Raw genomic sequence first — 17,746 nt, 5'->3', positions numbered from 1 at the left:
TTTTGAGTGTGAAATAACCAATAAACCTGTTTTGGTATTAGGTTATCTGTCACTTCTCTTAATTGGATAAGGGTGTGAAGAATATGTCTGGATTTATAGGTCTAGAGTCTAATTTAGAAATCTATATTCTAGTCAAATGTGACTACATATCTGTAATCACAGCTCTGAGCTGAGGCAGGAGGATGAAGAGTTTGAAGCCAAGCAGGTGCCTGTGACTCACACCTGTAATACTAGATACTTAGGAGGCTGAGATCAGGAGGATTGCAGTTCAAGGCCAGCCTTGAATCAAATAGTTCACCAGACCCCTTCTCCAAAATAACCAGAACAAAATGGACTGGAGGTGTGGCTCAAGCAGTAGAGTACCTGCTTTGCAAGTACAAAGCCCTGAATTTAAACCCCAGCCCCACCAAAAGAAAAAAGTTTGAGGCCAGCCTGAACTATATAATGAGACCCTGTCTTGAAAGAAGAAAGGAAGGGTGGGAAGGGAAGGGAGGGGAGGCATGGGGAGAGAAGAGAAGGAAGGAAACTATCTTTTGCCTTGGTTATAGGTTATATTTCTTATTGCTCCTCGGGGAAATTTAGGAACACTCTAAAATCAGAAATAGTCTCGTCTGCACTAATTCTTTTATGAGTGCCACTGAAGGAATTGCTGTGCCCTCCTAAACTCTAGAACCAGATCTGAGATTACGTTTAAGGCAGGCCCAACAGCAGGTGGCTTGTCTCATTGTCTCACCTTGTCCTTACTTTAGAAAGTCATGAGGCCAACATGGTCCCTGGCTCATCTTGGATGAATGTATCTTCAGGTTGAGCTCAAAATATGGTTACTCTAGGTTTACTCTAGAAAAATCTAGGTTTACTCACACTTTTCCTAGAGTGAATTCCTGTGAAATTCCTGGAATTGATGTATCTTCTTATGGAATCATTAAGTTACCACTCACTACACATGCACACACGTGTGTATGTAGTATGCATGTGTACATACGTGTGTATATATACACACATGCTGCAAAATAAAATACAGTAGTCTTCATATTAAAAAAAAAAAAAAAGGATTTTCCTTTCACTCTGTAGTTTCCTGATTGACCGCTTTGACCTTTGGTCCACTGTTCAATATGTAGCCATCAGCTATATATAGCTATTTCATTTTATTTATCGTTTTTTTTTTCTGGTGTTGTGATCGAACCCAGGGCCTTGTGCATGCTATGCAAATGCTCTACCACTAAGCTACATCCTCAGCCTGTAGTGATTTGATTTTAAAGTTAATTAAGGGCTGAGAGTGTGGCTCAAGTGGTAGAGCACCTGCCTAGCAAGTCTGAACACAGAGTTCAAACTCCAGTACTGAAAAAACTCCAGTACTGAAAAAAAAAGCTCCAGTACTAAAAAAAAAAGCTAAACTTAAATTAATTAAAACAAACAAAAAAAAATCCCACTCCTTAGTTGGACTTGCCACATTTCTAGTACTCAATAAATAGCACAGGTGGAGAACACGGCTGTCATTCCAGAAAGTTCCAGACAGTGAATTTGAAAGGTACTTTGACTCCCAAAATTAAATGGGCTTTTTGGATTTCACTACAGTATTTTCTCAGTGAGACATTCACATGCTCAATCTTCATTCTAGCCTAGCGTGCCTTCTATATCCCATGTATGTATTTACAGCCTGCCACAAGTTCTGTTTTTGCTAGACAGAATGTAAATACTCCCTCAGGGCTTTGCCATTGCTCAGAGTTCTTGGACAACCATGGGTTCTTGTTTCAACCCCTTGTTGATGGATTTTTTTTTTTTTTTTTTTTTTGTCATACTGGAGTTTGAACTCAGGGGCTCATGCTTGCTAAGCAGGCACTCTACCATTTGAGCCATTCTGCCAGCCCCTTTTTTCAGATTGGGTATTTTCAAGATAAGGTCTCACTAATTATTTGGCTGGGGCTGACTTCACACCACTATCCTCCTGATCTCTGCCTCCTGAGTAGCTAGGATTACAGATGTGAGCCACAGCGCCCAGCATAACCCTTGTTGAATTCTTTGTATTTTCCCAGTAGAGAGGTCATAAACTAGGCTGCCTGGTTTCCCAAATTCTTGGTGTCTTGCTACAGTCTCCCACTAATTTCTGTGTCTCCCCCACTCAGATGGCCTTTCTGTACTTGCCCTACAATTTCAGACTCCTAAATCATCTGAATCTTTGTTTTGGAATTAGGAAATGAGGTTAAATGACATTCCTGAACAAAAATGCAGAAGTGAGACTAGAAGGAATGCTTCTTGGCTTCTTGGTCCATTCAGTGTTCTTTCAAGTACAGCATGACAACACACTGCAGCAGCTTCACCTCCTGTCTCCCTCTGGGTTTAACAAATACTAACTTGACAACAGCAAGGTAATAGGGTTTCCATTACCGTGTACTAACCCCCTTGTAGTTCAGACAGGTACACTTGGCGGAAAGGTATTAATTATAAAAGTAATACAACCTGAGTACTGGAGGTTCATGCCTGTAATCCTAGCTACTTGGGAGGCTGAGATGAGATCAGGAGGATCTGGGTTCAAGGTCAGCCTGGGCAAATAGTTCTCGAGACCCCCATCTCTAAAATAATCAGTACAAAATATACTAGAAGTGAGGCTCAAGTGGTTGAGTGCCTGCTTTGTAAGCATGAAGCCTTGAATTCAAACCCCAGGCAACCCAAAAAATAAAAATTTTTGGAAAAGACCATATTATTAATAGGTTGAGAATAAGGAAAGGATGTCTACTTTCATTCTACTGGTACTAGTTACTACCACTGTACTTGGGTACTTGGGTAATAAAACACAAAAAATAAAAAGCATGTAGATTAGGAAGAAAAGTTAAATTGTGTTTGAGATGACATGATCACGTGCATTTAAAATCCATGCAATTTACACAGAAGCTACTAGAGGGCCAGGAATGGTGCTGTACACCTATAAATGAAGCTACTCAGGAGGCAGAAACAAGAGGATCACGGTTTGAGACCACCCTGGGCAAAAGCTAGTGAGACACTGTATGGAGGTGGTGGTGCACCCATGCCTGCAATAGATAGGGGGAGGGGGGAGAAAGAGAGAGAGAATTTTAAAAAGACCTAAATATGTCATGGAAGACTAGTTGTTAAGATGCTAGTACTTCCCATCAAATCAAAATTCAAGCAGGGTTTTATGTAGAAAATAAGACAATTTAGAAAAGGAAAACTAAAGTTGGATGATTTTATACTACCAGACTTTAAGACTTTCCTATAAAGGAACAATAACCAGGCAGTGTGGCAGGGCTGGGGATGTAGCTTAGTGATAAAGTGCTTGCCCAGCAGGTGCCAAGTTTGAGCGTCAGCACCAGTGGGGGAAAGTTGGTTCCTAACCATCTCCTTCCCTACCTCCCTAGGCTTCTTTTCTTTCTTTTTATTTTTGGGTGGGACTGGGATTTGAGTTTGCAAAGCAGACACAGCTCACAAAGCAGGTGCTCAACTGCTTGAACCTCACCTCCAGTCCATTCTGCTCTAGTTATTTTGGAGATGGGGTCTCACTGTTCACCCAGGCCAACCTGGACTCCAATTCTATTCTAAGCTTCTCGCTACTGTGTGCACCACCACACCGTTTTTTCCATTGAGGTGGGTGTCTTGAAAACATTTTGCCCTGGCTGGCTTTGAACCAAGATCCTCCCAATCTCAGCCTCCTGAGTAGTTGGGATTACAGGCTTGAGGCACTGATGTTCAGTTTGTTGGTATCTACTTTTAATACTTAAAATCCCTTCTTCTTTTCCCCCCATAAACTACAGTAAAAAGTGATGGATGTGTAACAGTCGATGAAAGGCTTTTGATTCTACGTAAACCAGAGGCCACAAGTATATGGCTCTCTCCATGTCACACCAACAGTCTCTGATTTCTAGGAGACACAAATTCCCCAAACTGCATTCTTGTTTATAACTTGAAAGCCACCTGGTGGCTAACTACTGAATAATTTAATGAGAACTTTGTAATGAAAACAAATTGTAATGGAAAACATTCTTTAGGAAGAGCCAAGACAGCAAGTTCCAGGAAGGAGGGAGAGAAGTTCTTTTTATTGTGCAAGCGGCTGGGATGCCATCCATAGTTTGTATGTTAAGAAGCCATCAAAATAGCAAAATCTTGTTGTTAGGGGAAAAGAAACTCTTCTTCAGCCCTTCTTTCTGAGAAGGCCAACTTAAGAGAAGAAAAACAGTGTGGCTCCAGTGTGGAGCACCTGCCTAGCAAGCTCAAGACCCTGAGTTCAAACCCTGGTACTGCCAAAAAGACCCATAAAAGTTCAAGGAGACAGATTTGTTTAACCTGACTTAAGCATTACACAATATACATGTACATAAATATCACATTACTCTGTTAATGTGTACATTTTTATGTATTGTTAAAAATTAATTGTTTTTGAGGTAGGATCTCACTCTGTAGCCCAGACTGGCCTCCAACTTGTGAACCTCCTTCCTCAGTTTCCTGAGTGCTTGGATTACAGGTACATGCCATGAAGCCAGACTAAAAAATAAATTTAAATGGAAAAAAATGCAACAAAATCCAGAGAAGTTTTTTTCCTACTTTTATTAATGTATATTAATTGCACAAAATAACGGGTTCGTGACTTTCACACACCCGTGTATTATTTGATCATGTTGACCCCCATGCTAGCTCCCCCTGTGTAAAGGTCAGCGGATCTTATATCGTGGACCAACCCATCTAGAACACTGCCCACAATGGGGGAAAGGTAATTTTCCCAGAGGGATCTAAGTGCACAACCTGAGGAAGGAGGAGTTAAAGATATGCCTTGCCAGGTCCAGTGGCTCACGCCTGTATTCCTAGCTACTTGGAGTAGGTTGGCCAATCTGGGCAAATAGTTTTCAAGACCCCATCTCCAGAATCACTAAAGTAAAATGGACCAAAGTTATGGCTCAAGCAGTAGAACACCTGCTTTGTAAGCATGAAGTCCTAAGTTCAAACCCCACTCCCACAAAAAAAAAAATCTGAAATAGACATATTAGGAAATGTACATCATGGACTGTACAATACTCTCCAAGGTTTGAGCATAGAGTGTAAGAGGAAAGGAATGAAGAAAATTACATTCTAAAAGGAGAGGAAAGAGGAAGAGATACACATGGAGACCAAAGAAGAAAAAACAGGCAGGAAGAACATCACAGTAGTATCATGTAAATTGGATGAGATGGCACATGCCTGTAATCCCAACCAAAGTCAGAGGATTGGGAGTTCACGGCCAGCCTGGGCTACACATCGAGGGTCTTAAAGACTCAGGGACATCATAATTAGAACATGCTCTAACTACTCATTTTGTTCACGTCACACATGTGGATGTCTCATAGCAATGACGTACATTGTTTTTTTTTTAGTGGTACTAGGGTTTGAACTCAGAGCTTCACACTTGCTAGACAGGTGCTCTACCCTTTGAGCTACTCTTCCAGCCCTACATCACAATTTTTGAGGAGGATACATGTCAGAAGTCACCTGTAGTGCTTGCCACAATCATCTGTGATTTCTCCAATGACAAAAAATTCTGTATTGCAAAAAAGAGAGGGAGGGAGGGAGGGAGAGAGGGAGGAAGGAAGGAAGGAAGGAAGGAAGGAAGGAAGGAAGGAAGGAAGGAATTCTGGTGTGTGAATTTCTGCTATCTACTACCAGTGTCATCCTGCAGGAATAAGAGAGAATTTACAATAGTGATAGTTTGGAAAATGTTCTATTAATTAGGTGTAGGAAAAGAAGTGGACTGCAGAGTGGTATCCTATAAATGCAATTAGAAGAAACATCAACAAAGGAGGAGCTGGGAGGTTCAAGTCAGGCAGAAAACTGGAAAGGTGGCTATATATTGAAAAGCTCCTTTTTAATAAGCAACAAAAAATAGACCTGGTCGTGATGAAATGCAAACACCGGTAAGATTAAATGACTCATTGCTAACGTTTAACAAAATTTAACGAAATCAAAGTATTGTGCATCAGAAGTGTTTCTCATTCTATGACAGGTTAAAGGCTCCATTTGTCATTCATTTTCTAAAATATCAACAAAGCATCCTTGATATTTTCTTATATCTCTATGCTTTAGGTGTTGAACAAATAATAGAAATTAGGGAAGGGTTGGGACGTGGCTCAAATGGGAGAGTGCCTGCCTGGAAAGTGTGAGGCCCTGAGTTAAAACCGCAGTACCAAAAAAAAAAAAAAAAAAAAAAAAAGGAGTTAAATTAGAGAAAAGCTGGCTCACCCCTGTATGTCCTAGCTACTCAGAAGGCAGAGATCAGAACTGAGGTTCGAAGCCACCCCAGGTAAATAGTTCAAGAGACCCTATCTTGAAAATATCCAGTACAAGAAAGGGCTGGCCTGGAGGTGTGGCTCAAGCAGTCCGAGTGCCTGCCTAACAAGCATGAGGCCCTGAGTTCAAACCCCAGTACGGCAAAAAAAAAAAAAGAAATTAAGAGAAGAATGAGAACTAAATACTTGAATTTAAAAAAAAAATGTTTGTGGAAATCACCATGAGGCAGCTATAATCTCAACCTTAAAGAAAATAATGTAATAAATTTTTAAATGGAAAAAAAAACCCAAACTGTAAGCTTGTAAGAATGGAGGAATTCAAATTCATGACTGCAGCAGCACTGAGTGAGAAGCAGCGGCCTTTGCCATGCTGCTGGGCCTGGTTTTCTGGGGGGTTTTTGGATCAGGAATTCCAGGAACAAGCGAAGCTGCACAGTGTCCTCGCCTCTGTAGGGGGTCAGTTAAGCATTTTCATAGCATCTTGTGAAATCCCAGTTATGAAACCGACTTGCAGTGACTTCCAGGTGAGAGTGATGACTGGAAACGGTCAAGGAAAGCTTAGAGGAACAAGTGAGCAATGCTCGGGAATTTTCACAAACTTTTAAATTGTGAAATATACATAGATGTTGATGGATTGAAAATACAGTGTTTGGAGAAAAGTCTGAAGTGAACGTCCAGTTCAAGAAAGAGAACTTTACCAGAACCACAGTCTGTTCCATCCCAACCCCCTCCCACCTTCCTGTCCCCAGAGAAGCTATCACCCTGGTTTTTATATGGGACAGTTATATCCTTGCTTTTCTTCATAGCATTACCATCTAGCTATAAATTCTCCAGCAACATAGTTTTTGAACTCTGTGTACATGAAATCATATTGCAGATATTCTGGCTTCTTTAATTCAATATTAGGTTGCTGCATGCATTTTCTTTATGTATGGTATTCCATTGTTGGTATACAGTTATGTGTAGCTTAAAGGTTCTGAGAAATGGGCCATTAGGTGATTTCATCATTGTGTGTACTTATACAACCAAGATGGTGTGACCCAGTTGCTCAACATGACCTCCTGATACAAACTAGACATGTGGTAGGGTTGCTGCCAGTGTCCCAGACCATACTGTTTTACAGTAAAATATTTTTATAAGTAGAAGGAGTACCCTCCAAAATAATGGTAAAAATATTTGTATAGTAAATATCTCGGCCAGTCATTTATTATCATTGTCATATTTATGTACTGTACGTGAAAAATGCATTGAGCTATGACACTACAAGGTCCATGACATTAAGAACTTCTCAGTTCCATTTGAGTCCTTCATTGTACATGCAGTCTGTTGAGCACAATGTTATTATGAAGACTGGTATGGTGGTTCACACCTGTAATCCCAGCACTTGGGAAGCTAAGGCAGGAGGAGTGCAAGTTCTAACTTAGCCAGCTTGGGCTACATATGTAGACCTTGTTTGAAAAATTTGAAAAAAAAATCCAAAAGACATTGCTTGACTGGACAGACAGTGGTATATTTTATTGTGTGTATTAGCTTCGCAGCAGTGAGCAGCTATTAACTAAGCCACACTGACTTGCAATAAGAAACACGTAAACTCTGCCAGCTTAGTTCTTTCCATGTGTTTTCTCATTTTAGGACACAGACTGAAGGGGCCAATGTTGTATGGCCCATGGCTTTTTGTGTCAGAGGCAGAAGTAACAGCTCTGGTAGAAACTTATCACTCCTTTTTATTTATTTTTTGGGGTAGGACTGGGTTTTGAACTCGGGGCTTCACACTTGAGAATTTTTTTTTTTTTGTCAGTACTGGGGTTTGAACTCAGGCACTTGCACATGCTAGGCAGGTGCTCTACCACTTGATCCACTTCACCAGCCTAAGGGCTTCACACTTGAAAGCAGGCACTCTACAGCTTGAGCCACACCTCCAGTCCTTTTTGCTCTGGTTATTTTGGAGATGAGGTCTTTCAAACTATTTGCCTGGGCTGGCTATCCTCCTGATCTCAGCCTCCCACGTAGGCATGCAATTGTGCAGAATCTCTAAGGATATCTTTTTTTTTTAATTTCTAAAATTGGCTATAAACCCCCCATCTCCTTTTGTCCTTAGTCAGTGTTGTTTGACATTTATAAATTTTTAGTCATTTTGAAGAATTGACTTATAATTTTATTGTTTCTTTCAATTAGATAACAGAATTTTTTTTTTTTTGGTGGTACTGGGGTTTAGAACTCAGGGCCTCACGCTTGCTGGGTGGGCACTTTACCAATTTAGCCACATTGCCAGCCCTGTTCTGAACATTTCTACCAGCATAGAAGGTTCTGGTAGATAGAGTCACTTCACTCAAGAGTGTGGTCCATGGACCAGGAGCATCAGCATTGCCTGGGACCTCGTGAGAAATTTACAAAGTCTGACCCACCTCCGCCCTACTAACTCAGATCTCCAAGTGATCCAAATACACACTAAGTTTCCAGGTCTCTATTCAAGATATTGAGAGGAAAAAAGTTAGGGCTCTCTGCCAGGTGCCGGTGGCTCACGCCTGTAATCCTAGCTACTCAGGAGGCAGAGGTCAGAAGGATTGAGGTTCAAAGCCAGCCTAGGCAATAGTTCATGTAAACCCCATCTTAAAAACCCATCACAAAAAAGGGCTGGTGGAGTGGCTCAAGGTGCAGACCCTGAGTTCAAGTCCCAGTACTACCAAAAAAAAAGACTCAGAAAAGAAAGTCAGATGGAAGATGGAATACCCTCAGTGGAAACTTAAGAATGTCAATGACTTAAAGTGATGCTGGACCATCTGATTCTGTAATTCCATTTTTGAAATAGGTGCTAAGAATTTAAACTGTAATGCAGCACAGCGTTCACCATAGCATTAATTTTTATTGTGAAAAAAATGGAAGTAACCTAGGTATTGTGAAAACAAATAAATTATGATATATCTAGATGACGCATCCATTAAAATACCTGAAGAATTTTCAATAATGTGGGAAAAAGAAAAACCCAGTCTCACCAAAAGAAAAAAAAAAAAAAGGAAAAAGAATCAGACTGGAGGCTCACCTGTAACCCCAGCTCTTGGGAGGCTGAAGCAGGAAGATCAAGAGTTCAAGGCCAGCCTGGGCTTCATGGTGAGTGCCTGTCTCAAAGACAAAAACAAACAAGAGATAAAATGCTCATATTACATTGTGCTTTAGAAAGCAGTAATTAAAATTGTATTATCAGGGGAGAGAGAGATGGGGGAAAAGTTGATGGGTGGGTACAAAGTTACAGGTTGACAGGAGTAGTACATTCTGGTGTGCTATGGCACGGGAGGGGGAGGATAGATAGCAAGAAGCTAATACACATTTCAAAAAGCTCAAAAGATTTTGAAAGTTTTCACCATAAAGAAATGATGAAATGTGGTGACACTGGCCTGTAATCCCAGTACTCAGGAGGCTGAGGCAGGGGGATTGAGTTTGAGACCAGCCTGGGCTACATAGAGAAACCCTAACTCTAAAAAACAACAACAAAAGATAAATGATAACAAAGATAATACCTAATCAGATTTAGACATTTAATACTGTATACGTCACATTACCCCATTAATGTGTATAACTTTGTTTTGGTAGTACTGGTGTTTGAACTCAGGGCTTTCTGCTTGCTAGGCCACCTGAGCCACACTCCCAGCAATGTGTTGTGTTTCAGTTAAAATAGGTTGAATTTTAAAAAACACTTGTTTAAAGTCTACATTAAAATTAAGCTGGGAAGAGAGTGCATTTAAAAACTATCAGTGGTCTTTTATTTTTCTTTTGTGGTGCTGGAGTTTGAACTCAGGGCCACTCCACCAGTCCTTTTTTTATTGGGTAGTTTTGAGATAGGGTCTCACAAACTATTTGCCTGCACTGGCTTCGAACCACAATCCTCCTGATCTCTGCCTCCTGAGTAGCTAGGATTATAGGCATGAGCCACCAATGCCTGGCTTAAGTGGTCATCTTTGAGTTGTGGAATTGTGGCTGACTTTTGTGTGTGTGTATGGGACTGAGGTTATGTACACTCTACCACTTGAGCTACACCTCCAGTCCATTTTGCTCTGGTTATTTTGGAGATGGAATCTCTTGAACTATTTGCTGGAGCTGGCCTCGGGCCTTGATCCTCCAGAGCTCAGCCTCCCAAGTAGCTAGGATTACAGGCATGAGCCACTGAGGCCCAGCTATGGCTGCCTTTTTAAAAGTTCCTTATCAACTTTTCTGTAATAAACCCAAACTATTTTTTAATCCAAAAATGAGCACTGCTCAATGAAAACAAAAAATCATGTCTCTTATAAACAAATAATGTTAAAGCCTAGAAGGAAGGATATGAGGTCAAATATGTTTTTTTACTTCCCCATCTCATTAACATTCCAAGAAAGAATTCTTAGGCATCTGTAGAGAACATTCCAGAGTGCTCAGGACTGGAATTGCGGCTGTTCTTATCTCTTACCATCAGTATATTTTTCCACAGTGGTTGAGTTGCTGAAGTTTCTTGGGCTGGTAACCTAGCTTTGTTTGAGTGGATGGAACTAAGAAAAGTTGTTGGGTGAGGAGTCTTGCAAATTTTCTAAAGTCCTTTCTCTGAGGAAGAGAGAGGATTGGCAACCCCCACCCAACCCTTGATACCTGCTCAGGTATTCTGTCCTTTAGGAACTGTTTGGTGTGTCCTCCCTGCACCAGCACTCCGTCCACAGTTACCTGTGTGCTCAATCATAATGAATGGCTTCTGTGTCTGGGCTCCTTATCAAGCGCCCCTCTTTTAAGGGCAGACCGGAAGGAAGAGACTGTGGCTCCATTCTGTGATGGCGGTTCAGAACGTCTAGGGCAAACCCTGAGAATATGTGTAGATGAAAAGTAGGTGCAAGGCTCAGTATGTTTTTGGACAGATCAAGTTATCCAGTTTGCAAATGAGAGTATTTTTCCTCCAGAAAATTATGAAAATATTCATGGGACCCTCTCGCCTATCACGTTTTTACTGCTTTGTTACTTATTTACTCAATGCAAATAGTATACTAAGTACTGCAATTAAAATTAGAAAAATAAGATATGCAAAAATAATCACTGTAATAGAGTTGCCAACAGACTCACACGCTGGATGGTTCTTGTGAGGACCTAAGAACTGGAGAGACCAGGATAAAGGAGGGTCCTGGGTCAGGCGTGGGTGGATGATGCCTATAATCCTAGTTACTTGAGATGCTGGGCTCAGGAGGATGAACAAATAGTTTGGGCAAATAGTACCACAAAAAAAGGGGGGACCCTGGGATGAAGCCCCATCTTAGGGATCCAAAGAACATAAACATAAAATGTCTGGGTATCGTAGTGAGAGGTAAGGCTATGGTTGCAGAATTTCTGATCAGCACAGATGTCAGCCAAGGAGTAGGAGCAGAGGGTGATGTGAGCCAGTGTGAGCCCTACAGAAAGAGTCTGGCAAAGCCGTGTAAGTGCTAGAGCTTTAACTGGAAAAAAAAAAAAAAAGAAAAAGAAATGCTCTAGAGACAGGATGCAATCCTGCAAGGAAACTGGAGTGAGACCCGGAGGTGCAGGCTGGAGGTCAGTTGCCCAGACTGACCTCGAGCACTGGAAGGGTAGTAAATAGGAAGATAAGTCAGTGTCTCCAGACACACGAGGCCCAGGGCACGGACTCCACTCACATTGCAGGGAGAGGGCTAGAACTCGATTCTCATGGGCATGGGGCAGAATCTACAGAGGGCAGGCTGTTGGTGCTCACACATGTGGGGCGGAGGAGCCAGCAGGAAGAGTTCTTCATGTGTCCCAGATACTTGTCCTCTGTTAGCTGTGAGGTTCACAAATATCCGCTCAGCCTGTGCCTTGTCTTTTCACCCTGTCTCTCCCTCTTTCTTCTCTTCCTTTTGTGGGACTGGGGTTTGAACTCAGGGCCTTGTGCTTGCTAGGCAGGTGGTCTGCCCCTTGAGCCACTCCCCTACCTTTAAACTTCTTTTATAAAAATTATTCAGTCTATGATATTCTGTTAGAGTAAATAGACTAAGATAGGTGGTCTTCGGGGGTTGATGAATGGTCTAAAATTGTGAATACGCTAAAAGCCACTGAGGAGGGAATTGTATGGTATGTGAATTATATCTCAATACAGCTGTTAAAAACTCAGTGAGGCAAATTCCTACTGGTCTATTCCTGACATTCTCTAGTAATTTCCTTTTTTGTTTGTTTGTTTCTGTGGTACTCAGGTTTGAACTATAAGGCTCATGCTTGCTAGGCAGGTGCTCTACCACTTGAGCCACTCCACCAGCCCATTTTTGTGTTGGGTATTTTCAGGATAGGGTCTCTCTGGCTATTTGCCAGGGCTCGCCTTGAACTGTGATTGCCCTGATCTCTGCCTTCTAAGCAGCTAGGATTTTAAGCATGAGCCATGGGCCCCTGGTGTAATCTTGATTCTTGTAGCTATCTAAGAAGTCTTTAGATTGGATACAATGATTCGTCCCACTTTACTCTGGTTTTTTGTTTGTTTGTTTTGGTTTGGTTTTTTTGTGGTACTGGGGCTTGAACTCAGGGCCTTCACCTTTGAGCCACTCCACCGGATCTTTTTTGTGATGGTTTTTTTTGAGAACTATTTGCACCTCAATCCTCCTGATCTCTGCCTCCTGAATAGCTAGGATTAAAGTGAAGCCACCAGCGCCTGGCTTCACTTTACTCTTTATTTACGAAATTCTTTCAGCAATTCTACCTCCTTTGCTTTTTCTTTAGAAAAATCTTGCCTGTATCTATCAAAACAAATCTTGTGATTTTGATAGGTGCTGTGTAACCTACATACTGTGTTGCATCTTCAATCCATGAACACTTGGGTTGCCTGTTTATTTAGATCTTTGATTTATTTCACCAGCATTTTATAGTTTTCAGCAAACAAGTGTTGTATGCTCTATTAATACCTAAGTGTTTTTAAAGCAATTTTAATTTTAATCCTTTATTTTTTTAGGTGGTGCTGGGGATCAAACCTAGAGCCTGGTGCACACTAGGCTAGTGTTCTATCACTGAGCTACTTCCTCAGCCCATACAGGCATTGTATTTTACAATACAATAAATACAATAAAATATAATACAGGCACTATGCCTGTATGTTCATAGCTAGTATATAAAAATGTTATTGATGCTGAGTACAGTGGTTCACATCTGTAAATCCCAGACACTTGGGAGGCCAGCTTGGGCAAAGAGTTATTAGGACCTCCATCTTAATAAGAAGATGAATATGGTAGTACTTAGCCTTTGCGATACCAGTTACATGGGTAGGAGGACTGAGGTGCAGGTCAGCCAGGGCAAAAATGTAAGACTCTATTTAAAACATAACTAAAGCAAAAAGAGCTGGAGGCATGGCTCAGGGATAGAGTATCTGCCTAGCAATTATGAGGCCCTGAGTTCAAACTCAAGTACCACAAAAAAAAAAAAAACAAAAACATTGATTTTTCTCTCTCTCTCTCTTTCAGTACTGGGATTTGAACTCAGAGCTTCATGCTTGCTAGGCAGGAGCTCTACCACTTGAATCACTCCACCAGCCACAATTTTTCATAAATATATCTCGTACCCATAGAGCTTGTTGAACTCACATTAACTCACATTAGCTACTTGTTTGTATGTGTGTGTATGTGTGTGTGTGTTTTCTTGTTGTTTTAACTATTTTCTTTGCCTACATTTAGAACATCTGAGAATGAAGTAACTTTTGCTTCAATTGTCAAACATACTCAAAAAAGGAGTTATGACAAATATCCAACAAACTCGTTGAGTCAAACAAAACCGAGGAGAAAGAAACCCTATTGCATTTACACATATCTTTACTTACCATGTTCTTTTTTCTTTCCTGATGTTCTAAAGTGCTTTCTTTTGTATTTTTGAGACAGAGTCCTTGCTATGTAGTTCTATAGTCCAGTATGGATTCAAACTTTTTTGTGTGTGATAGTGGGGTTTGAACTCAGGGCCTCACACTTGCTAAGAAGGCACTCTACCACTTTATTTTTTTAATGTTGGATTTTTTTGAGATAGTGTCTTGAGAACTATTTGGCTTCTAACCTTGACCCACGTGATCTGTGCCTCCTGAGTACCTAGATTATAGGTGTGAGCCACTGGCACCTGGCCAAACTTTTTTTTTTTTTTTTGGTGGGACTGGGGTTTGAACTCAGGACTTCAAACTTGCAAAGCAGGCATTCTACAGCTTGAGTCACATCTCAGGTCCATTTTGCTCTGGCTATTTTGGAGATGGGTCCTCTCAAACTATTTCCCCAGGCTGGCCTTGAACCTCCATTGTCCAAATCTCAGCCTCCCACGTAGCTGGGATTACGGCATGAGCCACAGATGCCTGGCTGGCTTCAAACCCTCCATCCTCCTGTTTCAGCCTCCCAAGGGCACCACTTTGCTAGGCTTTGCAATTTCTATTTAGAGAAATCCGTTAGCCATTCTTTCAAGATAGGTTTAATAAATTGGAGGTGGTGGTGTACATCTGTAATCCCACCACTAGGGAGGCAGTGGGCTACATAATAGGATTCTACCTTGTGGGGTTTTTTGGGGGTTTTTGGCAGTACTGGGGCTTGAACTCAGGACCTAATGCTTGCTAGGCAGATACCCTACCACTTAAGCTACTCTACTAACCCTGTTTTGTGTTGGGTTATTTTTTGAACTATTTGACCTGGGCTGGCTTCAAACTGCAAACCTCCTGATCTCTGCCTCCTGAATAGCTAGGATTATAGGCCTGATCCACCACCTGTCTGAGACCCTGCCTTATACAAACAAAAAAACAAACTTAAAAAAAAAAAAAAAAGGTGTGAGGACTACAAATTCTTTTAATGTGACAATGCTTTTCTCCATCTGATAACTTCTTGATTTTCCCTTTACCTCTGAAGGACGTTTTCACAAGGTTGAACATTCTGTGTTGTCAGTTCCTTTTTCAGTAGAAAAACATTTCTCTACTTAATTTTTACCTCCATTTTTTTTTTTTTGCTTGTTCCTTTGTTTTTGTAACAAAGCAGAATTTATTTTTAAAAAAAGCTAGATTTTTTTGGCAGTACTAGGTTTTGAACTCAGGGCCTTACACTGGCTAGGCAGGCGCTCTTATTGAAAAGCTAGATTTTTATTAAGTAGAAGTGATTGTGATTACAACGTGTTAGTATACCCCAAAGGAAGCTGAGAGTGGGCAGCTTGAGCAAGGAGTTAAGTGCCCCCAGCTGTCAGGTCTTAGGCACTTTTATGGAAAAGGTGTAACGATTATGTATGAATATTATGTGCATAGTTGGGGGGATTTTTCCAAGAACTGGGGAATAGGGAGTGACTAACCTACTAAGGTGCCCTCAGAGCCAAGAAAGCGATGTGAGGGAAGGTGTGTGCATGAAACTGCACCCATAGTGAGATGTAGATATGGCCTTTGCTAATGTCTAGAGTTGGGAAAGTCTCTGTGGGGGTCATTTCTGGGGACCATTGGCCTCTGTCTCAAGAAGTAGTTTCAATCACAGTGTTACTCCAGGACAGTAGCAGAGATGTTTGACAAAATGTACCCAGATTCAGTGCTGTATCTGTTCTCTGGCTTTTTTTTTTTTGTGGTATTTAGGTTTGAACTCAGGGCCTACACCTTGAGCTACTCCACCAGCCCTTTTTTTGTGATGGGTTTTTTGAGATAGGGTCTCCAGAACTATTTGCCCAGGCTGGCTCTGAACTGCAATCCTACGGATCTCTGCCTCCTGAGTAGCTAGGATTACGGGCGTGAGCCACCTGCACCCGCCCAGTTCTCTGGCTCTTTTGTGTTGTGACTTCCTTTCTACTTGACAGACCAATATCAATTTGAATTGTTTTAAGAAACATGTCGGCTGGTGGAGTGGCTCAGGTGGTAGAGTGCCTGCCTAGCAAGCATGAGGACCTGAGTTCAAGCCCCAGTGCCACCAAAATAAATAAGTAAAATAAATAAATAATGGAAAAAAAAAAAAAAAAAAAAAGAAACATGTCCTGTGGTGTTGACTTCTAGGGATTGTCTTTTTTGTTGTTGTTATTCAGTTTGGGGTCTTCTGGTTCTAGGTGATTCTCCATTGAAACCTAGATATTTTCATGTTATATTTCAAAGTAAGATTCTGGGTTTTATTTAAACATATTTCAGTTGGCTTTCTCTCGCATCATTCCAGACAGAGACAGGGGAATTCCATCTTTCTAGAAGTCCAGGGTCCTCTCTTGCTTTTCATTGTTACTCTATTATTGTTAGTTGCGGGTTGGAGTCCAGATGAACATGGAATCTGCACAGATGCTATGGGGTGAAGATCCATGCAGATGAACCTGGCTTTGTGTTTGGCTTTCTGTGCTGCTGCTCTGGCAGGAGTCAGAGCCTACAAGGGCAGAAGACCAGGTCCCCACTCAGTCTTTGGTAGCATGGATATATGTTGGGTTATCATTTCTTTGTGGTATTTGGATGACATAGGCTGCCCCTTTCCTGGTCATTTGGCAAAGAAGAGCAGGCTTTTTAAAAAAAAGTCTGGATCCATTAATTTCATACTGCCAATTCCTTCAGCTCCACATCTGATATATGAGATAAAAAGAAAACACAGAGGGGCTGGTGGAGTGGCTCAAGTGGTAAGAGCGCCTGTTTAGCAAGCATGAGGCCCTGAGTTCAAACCCTAGTGCTGCCAATAAAACCCAAAAAACCATAACCCAGCTATTTTTGAGTTAATGTGTTTCTCTGGTACTCCTCCATGATTAGATTTCAGTTATAATGATTTCTTTGTAGCATATTACATCAGAAGGCATGCTGTCAATCTCTTAGGTGGTGTGAACTTTATTAGCATTCCCTTGGTAAAGGTGGGTTTGCCAAGTTTCTCCACCGCGCAGTCATTTGAAGACTATCTTCCTGCTTAGGGCAGGATGTCAACAATTCTCGTCCTGTCCTTAGGTAGCTGGGCACATAAGGGAGTCTCCCTCCTTCTGCATAGCCACCATAGGTGGGAAGGGAGCTCTACCTTGTGTGAGGCTCTGCTGATGGCACTGGGACCTTCACTGTTGCTGTCCTGGCTTTGCAGGTGCGGCTCCATACCCAGAGAGGCAAGTCAAGCCCTGTGCCCGTGGCACCACCATGCACCGGGCTCTCAGCTCTCAGGGCAGAAAGCTCACTGGGAGAGAAATGTGTCATGGTCTCCCTGCATTCCAGATCTTGCCCAGGAAGAAGCAGGTTTTAAAGCAGATGGTTCTTCTCAGAACTGAGTTCATGAGCAAAAGTGTGGGGGAATGCAAGCCCAAGGGTTCTCTCACAAACAGTGCAGATTGTGAGGAAAAGCAATTAGGATTGGCTATGTAGAACAAAATGGAGACTGACTCATTTTTTCTAAGAACAGTGGAGGCAGACAGCTGGGATAAGCTTGCTTTGGAACTGAACAAATCTCAAACATTGACCTTGATGACTATCCCCTTAAAAACTGTTTCTGTGAAACAATTTATGATCAAGGGCATTGTTGAAAAAAATAGAGCAATCAGTAATTAGTGGGTTTAACAGTTGTGTGTATTCA

The 17,746-nt window shown here is 41.5% G+C and overlaps 1 non-coding gene across 1 annotated transcript; it reads left to right on the top strand.

Annotated features, from left to right (window-relative positions):
• Nucleotides 1-16,071: 16,071 nt before the first annotated feature.
• Trnaa-agc (transfer RNA alanine (anticodon AGC)) lies at nucleotides 16,072-16,144 on the top strand. The gene has a single exon. It is a non-coding gene; the product is annotated as a tRNA-Ala (tRNA).
• Nucleotides 16,145-17,746: the final 1,602 nt, after the last annotated feature.

This window comes from Castor canadensis, chromosome 2 (assembly GCF_047511655.1).
Source record: "Castor canadensis chromosome 2, mCasCan1.hap1v2, whole genome shotgun sequence".
NCBI lineage: Eukaryota > Metazoa > Chordata > Mammalia > Rodentia > Castoridae > Castor > Castor canadensis.
Note: the sequence above shows the minus strand (reverse complement) of the source record. Positions and strands in the feature narration are given on the sequence as shown.